Source organism: Lycorma delicatula, chromosome 9 (genome assembly GCF_047948215.1).
Source record: "Lycorma delicatula isolate Av1 chromosome 9, ASM4794821v1, whole genome shotgun sequence".
Lineage (NCBI taxonomy): Eukaryota > Metazoa > Arthropoda > Insecta > Hemiptera > Fulgoridae > Lycorma > Lycorma delicatula.
The window spans coordinates 91310567-91316406 of record NC_134463.1 but is presented as its reverse complement, the minus strand read 5'-3'; positions in this window follow the sequence as shown (position 1 = coordinate 91316406).

Below are 5840 nucleotides of genomic sequence, written 5' to 3'. Positions count from 1 at the left end.
TTGGTTCCTGTACATGTTAGCAATTGTTCTTCTATCTCGGTATTTGAACCCTAATTTTTTTAAAATGCTGAACATTTTATTCCAGTCTACGTTATCAAATGCCTTTTCTAGGTCTATAAACGCCAAGTATGTTGGTTTGTTTTTCTTTAATCTTCCTTCTACTATTAATCTGAGGCCTAAAATTGCTTCCCTTGTCCCTATACTTTTCCTGAAACCAAATTGGTCTTCTCCTAACACTTCCTCCACTCTCCTCTCAATTCTTCTGTATAGAATTCTAGTTAAGATTTTTGATGCATGACTAGTTAAACTAATTGTTCTGTATTCTTCACATTTATCTGGCCCTGCTTTCTTTGATATCATTACTATAACACTTTTTTGAAGTCTGACGGAAATTCCCCTTTTTCATAAATATTACACACCAGTTTGTATAATCTATCAATCGCTTCCTCACCTGCACTGCGCAGTAATTCTACAGGTATTCCGTCTATTCCAGGAGCCTTTCTGCCATTTAAATCTTTTAATGCTCTCTTAAATTCAGATCTCAATATTGTTTCTCCCATTTCATCCTCCTCAACTTCTTCTTCTTCCTCTATAACACCATTTTCTAATTCATTTCCTTCGTATAACTCTTCAATATATTCCACCCATCTATCGACTTTACCTTTGGTATTATATATTGGTGTACCATCTTTGTTTAACACATTATTAGATTTTAATTTATGTACCCCAAAATTTTCCTTAACTTTCCTGTATGCTCCGTCTATTTTAACAATGTTCATTTCTCTTTCCACTTCTGAACACTTTTCTTTAATCCACTCTTCTTTCGCCAGTTTGCACTTCCTGTTTATATTATTTCTTAATTGCCGATAGTTTACTTTCTTCATCACTAGCATTCTTATATATTCTACGTTCATCCATCAGCTGCAATATATCGTCTGAAACCCAAGGTTTTCTACCAGTTCTCTTTATTCTGCCTAAGTTTGCTTCTGCTGATTTAAGAATTTCCTTTTTAACATTCTCCCATTCTTCTTCTACATTTTCTACCTTATCTTTTTTACTCAGACCTCTTGCGATGTCCTCCTCAAAAATCTTCTTTACCTCCTCTTCCTCAAGCTTCTCTAAATTCCACCGATTCATCTGACACCTTTTCTTCAGGTTTTTAAACCCCAATCTACATTTCATTATCACCAAATTATGGTCGCTATCAATGTCTGCTCCAGGGTAAGTTTTGCAGTCTACGAGTTGATTTCTAAATCTTTGCTTAACCATGATATAATCTATCTGATACCTTGCAGTATCGCCTGGCTTTTTCCAAGTGTATATTCTTCTATTATGATTTTTAAATTGGGTGTTGGCAATTACTAAATTATACTTCATGCAAAACTCTATAAGTCGGTCCCCTCTTTCATTCCTTTTGCCCAGCCTGTATTCACCCACTATATTTCCTTCCTTGCCTTTTCCAATGCTTGCATTCCAATCTCCAACTATTATTAAATTTTCATCCCCTTTTACGTGTTTAATTGTTTTATCAATCTCTTCGTATACACATTCTACCTCATCATCATCATGGGCGCTTGTAGGCATATAGACGTTAACAATCGTTGTCGGTTTAGGTTTTGATTTTATCCTTATTACAATGACTCTATCGCTATGCGTCTTGAAATACTCCAACTCTCCTCCCTATCTTCTTGTTCATCACGAAACCTACTCCTGCCTGCCCATTATTTGACGCTGAGTTAATTACTCTAAAGTCACCCGATCAAAAGTCGCCTTCCTCTTCCCACCAAACCTCACTAATTCCTACTATATCCACGTTTACCCTATCCATTTCCCTTTTTAAATTTTCTACCCTACCAACCTTTTTTAAGCTTCTAACATTCCACGCTCCGACTCGTAGAATGTTATTTTTTACTTTTCTGCTGACCCCTTCCTTAGTAGTCCCCACCCGGAGATCCGAACGGGGGACTATTTTACCTCCAGAATATTTTACCAAGGAAGGTGCCTCCATTATTGCTTTTGAAAATGCAGAGAGCCACATTTTCTTGGAAAAAAAAAACAGCTGTAGTTTTCCATTGCTTTCAGCTGCACAGTACTCAGAGGACTGAGTGATGTTGATATGGCCGTTTAAGTCATTGTGACTCACGTCCCTAACAACTACTGAAAGAGCTGCTGCCCTCTTTCAGGAATCATTCCTTAGTCTGGCTTTCAACAGATACCTCTCCGATATGGTTGCACCTTCGGTCCAGCTACTCTGTATCCCTGAGCACTCAAGCCCCCTCACCAACGGCAAGGTCTCATGATTCATAGAGGAGGATGACTTGGTTAGGAATTTAAATTTATCAAAAAATCAAGCTGAACTGTTAGGATCAAAAATTATTGATGAAAATAATTTGGTTTATTGCACAAATATTGATGAGCTTATGTTGCACTTAGGACAAGTTCATAAACCTGTGATTTGGCACCTTCTCATAGATTCATCCAAGTATAATTTAAATGTAGTTCTACTAGTAACAAATATTCTTATTAGTAACAGTAACAAATATCCTTCGATACCAATTGCTTATGGTATTAATTTGAAAGAGACATACTATGTGATAAAAGACATTCTTGAAAAAATAAATTATAAAAAACATAGCTGGAACATATGTGGTGATTTGAAAGTTTATAGCTATTTTGTTAGGTTATACTAAGTACATGTGTTTTCTTTGCGAAGGGACAACTGAGCTAGGGGTAAACATTATGTTACCAAAAAATAGAAGAAATGAGACAACTTAACTCCAAATGGGAAAAATATTATTCATGAGCTCTTAGTTGAACTCAAAAAAATATTTTTACCCCCTCACCATATGATTGAAAAATGAAAAAAAAAAAAAATTTGTAAAAGCAATGAAGGATAGTCCCAAATTTTTATTTATCAGACAGAAATTTCCGAATTTAAGTGAAGAAAAAATTAAAGAAGGAATATTTGTTGATCCTCAAATAAGAGAGTTGGTCAAAGATGATGTATCTAATTCAATGTTAAATAACATAGAGAATGCAACTTGGACTTCATTTAAAGACGGCAAACAAAAATCGGACAATTACCACGTTATTGTTAATCAACATCTTACTTCATACAGAACCATGGGATGTAATATGTCTTTGAAATACATTTCCTGTACTCACATCTGGATTTTTTCCTGGACAACCTCGGAGACGTAAGTGAAGAACATGGTGAACGTTTCCTCCAAGACATTTCGTTGATGGAAAGCCGCTACAAAAGGAAATGGAATACTAACATGTTAGCCAATTACTGCTGGACATTAATTCTGGATGTGCCTGAGGCTATTTATAAAAGAAAAGCATCAGCGAAATCATTCTAACACAGGTATGGCCATGCAAAATTATAAATTTTACAAATTTTAACTAGAGTTTTCCTTAATTTTTTTTGAAGCGTAATTTATTTAAAACTAAGGGTAATAGAAAAATTGTATTTACAGATCTGTAATGAAAACAAAAAAGCAATTCAAGAAATTATATCACTCTTAGAGAAACATAAAAAAAATTTTTTTTTGTCTATCAGTGTAATCAGTCTGGACTTATTATTTTTCTGTCTTATAATTTTTCATTTTGACTGGTCAAAGTACAATAGACATGGCACTATGAAACAATATAAAATGTTTGAAGACAAAATGTATCACATATTGGTTCATTCCATGTGACTGCACAACTAAACTGATTAAAAATTTATATGTCCCAAAATTTTCATCTACTAAAACCGAAACCGAGGCAATTATTGTTAATGTTATTTTGCCATTTATATTTGATAATGTGTTGCGTTCCTTGGAAAACATTAATTATATAACAGTGACGATGGATAGTTCAAACAGAAGTGAAGTAAAACTTGTTCTGATTGTTGTAAGATATTTCAGTCTGGAGGAGGGAATTCAAGTTAAACTTTTAAATTCTGATGAAGTGTTGGATGAAACTGGTCAAATTTTGACTCAGTATGTTTTGCAGTGTGTGAAAAAAATACAAACTTGAAAAAAAGTTGGTTTGTTATACAGCTGATAACACTAACAGTAATTTTGATGGTAAAGAGAAAGGAGAATGAAAATGTGTTCAGTAAAGTTCAAAGTGATTTAGATAGACCTATTTTAGGAATTGGTTGTTCTGCCCACATTGTACACAGTTCAGTAAAAACAACATGTGATTCACTACATCTCGACATAGAAGTTATTATTATGAAAATTTATAAATATTTTCATATATATATAGCAAGAGTAACATAACTTAAAGTTCTGTGAATTTGTGGAAACAGTTTACAAAAAAGTATTATCTCATAGCAGCAAAAGGTTTCTTAGTTTGTTACCTGCAATAGAAAGAATTCTTAACATTTTTGTTGGTCTAAAGTCATACTTCTTATTTTGTGACAAATGCCCAAAATTATTATTAGATTTTTGAAAATCTAGAAAGTGAACTGTTTTTGAAAATTTTATATGGTACTCTACAGTTATTTAATAATGCAGTTCTGAAATTGTAAGCTAATTCTATCACAGCAACAGAAGTATTTCAGACATATTCTGAATTAATTTGTCAACTTCAGGAAAGAAAAACCCACAAATTTATACCATATTCTGTCAAAGAATTGCTATGAGCTCTAAAAGAAAATAATGATGTTCAGGAACAAAAATTCTTCTCAAGCATAGACAATTTTTATAATTCTAGTATTCTATACTTAGAGTTGTGGAGAACTAATTTTGATAAAGCTAGTAAGTTTTAGTGGATAAATTTACGAACTGAAATTGTCTGGTCTGATTTAGAAGGAAGTACACAACTTGTTAATGAAATTACAAAAGATTCCATATATACTGATGAATGTACGTTGTTGAACCAGGCAATTCGAAACCAAAGGATAGATTGTGGTTCAAGTTCTGGAAAAGATACTATTGAAGAGAAGTGGAAAGCAATTTTCAAGGTGTTTCAAAAGACTGATATTCATGTTGCAATATTTCTAAAACGGTTGAGTTTATGACGTCTTTGCCTGGAACATATGCTCCAGTTGAGAGAGTTTTTTCAATTACAGGGAACATTTGGTCTGCAGAAAGAAGTAGACTTTCAGTATCTACTTTAAAATACTTTATATAAAAATTCCCCCTTCCTTTCCTTTTTTCATACCACTTTTTTATTATCGTTATTTTTGTAATAATTTATTCACTGTAATACACTTCAGAATCATCAAAGTAATGACTCTTTTTTTTCAATATTTTAAAAGATTTGTTACCCTCATATAAAAAATAGCTGAAAATGGTTATTTAAGTTTTCCACTTCTGAAAATTTTTTTATAATTCTATCTTTGTTAGATTTCTAATTTTATAGCTTGATCTTCCTGTTTTGTATATGAATTAGATCATAAATTATGGTCAGAATTCTCTGTTTTAAATATTATATAAATAAAACGTAGTACTGCTATTCAATTTTATTGTTCACATGTCAATAAATATTTTCACAAAGTTCCGGGAGTACGAGTACATTAGGTACTATGACTTCACGGATGTGGGCGACTCAAACCCAAAGAGAGGAGCCAGGTAATTAGTTACTAGTAACGAACGATTGGCGCTGATACTCGTGATCCTTTCTTTGTAGGTTCCGATAAAAAATTGTATTAAATATTCATTTCATTATTTAGGTTTACTGGAATAAATGGAAGAATCTTCGCAGCTTAGACGACTAATTATTTTGTAAACTAACAAATCCGTACTTTATTAATATCAATAAAACGATACAATCAAAATAAATGTAATTACTTTAAATATATAAAGTAATTGAATACAGGTATTAAAATAGAAAGAAGATATATG